The sequence below is a fragment of the Betta splendens genome, chromosome 9 (assembly GCF_900634795.4).
Source record: "Betta splendens chromosome 9, fBetSpl5.4, whole genome shotgun sequence".
Lineage (NCBI taxonomy): Eukaryota > Metazoa > Chordata > Actinopteri > Anabantiformes > Osphronemidae > Betta > Betta splendens.
In genome coordinates, this window is record NC_040889.2 from 18,218,194 (window position 1) to 18,219,997 (window position 1,804).

Here is a 1,804-nt window from a genome sequence, read left to right on the forward strand (position 1 = left end):
GATTTGGAGAACAGGAAGATGTCTGTCATCATCACGCAGCCAAGTCGTGTATTGTTTGTCATCTCTCTCTCTCTCCATGCCTGTGGGACGTCCACTGCAGTCTTTCAGCCGCGGTCTTAGTTTCTGTGTTCGGAGCCTCTCAAGCGTCTCCACGTTCCACCTTTCCATCCCAGCTTTCTCCTCTTTCTCAATACCCCACCTGGAATGGAGTCCAGATGTGGAGCAGGGAGAAGGAGCCATTGCTTGCTTGGCTATAACAAGTGAGTGGGGTGCAAAGAGAGAAAATGTTGGAACGACATTAAAGTTTGTCTGGATGCCATTAAGCACAATTTGATGTAATGTGCAGTTTGAGACGTGACATTTTAAATGGAAACTGTGTTCTCCAGATGAGAGATTTGGGCCTCGTCTAGTTGGAGGGGGGTGTTGTACTTGAGTCCTTATTTAACTGCTTGGATAAACAGTCCTCTGCTTCGTTGCTGAGGAGGCGCCTCTCCGCTCTGTGTACAGTATCATATAGAGGAATAACAGAGCCAGGTCCACTGTGTGGGTCAGAGCACAGTGCTCCATTATGCTTCTACCCGTGCATGCATGACTGAGGTGCCTGCAGTTTGACTGTGTCACTAAATACATGTCAAACCCAATTCCATGAAGTCCCTTTTCAAAACCTTTCCTGCTTCACCTTCTCATATTGTGAAACGCTCTCCAGATTTGAGGCCGTCGTCCTCCCGGGCCTCTCGTATATCAAAAAGCGTTTTCAAAAACTGAAATCCATTAATGTATTTTTGGGAGCCTTCCACACACAAAGGCAAACATGTGGAGAGGAGGAACCCTTGAGGAAGTTCATGCCCCTCTGTATTTTTTTTAGATTTTATGTCATATTTAAAAAAATATTATTCATCAGCATTTAAACCACTTATATCAACTTTACCTGCACAAAGGAGGTAGTTTTTGTTGCTGAGACTGTGGCTGTTACCACATTAAAGCCTGTATTGAACCAATGTATATGTCTGATGTGTGAGTTATTGTACACGCAGGCTGCTGCTACTCATGGTCTTCTAAAGAATATGAAAAACCTTGCCCTGAAAAACAACAAATGAAAAAGTGTGATAACAAAGTTATCATCTACAGTTTGCTACATTTTCAAGGGAACTGGACGACACTAAATGTTTCTGCAGTAACAATATAATATGTTATGAATTGTACAGTATCTCCAAAAGTCTTTGCTTCCTCTGCCTCCCTCTGATTGAATGAAAGCCTTTGATCTGCTCAAACACACACAATACACCCCAGCACTCATTCATGAGTTTAGTTTGCTCGCTCAAGGCGTGAACACACACACACACACACACACACACACACACACACACACACCGAAATCTAGATCCTCCTGCATGAGAACCGCCAGTTTAAATGTGCCATTAAACCAGTTCAGACTGTATGCCACAAACATCATACTGGTTTCGTATTTCCATCACAAAGTTTCCCCCTAATGAGGCTTTAGCTCATCTATCCAATCCTTCAAGACCATAACATCTGTAGTGTGATTTAAAAAAAACTTTTAAATCTGCTCTGCGTTAGTTTCACTAAAATATGAATTAAACACAGAAGATGACTTGCAAATAGAAAAAAAAGAAGGTTTAGCCATATTGTGCTACGACGACGCCGCCAGCAGATGTTTAGTTGAATTCGTGTTTTTTTTCACACTTCATGGTTTCATTGAGCCCAGACAGACATGACGGTATCGAGCTGAACCCTCCTCTCCGTCTCGCTCGGACCGGGCGCGCTAGGACCGCGGGGCGCGGAG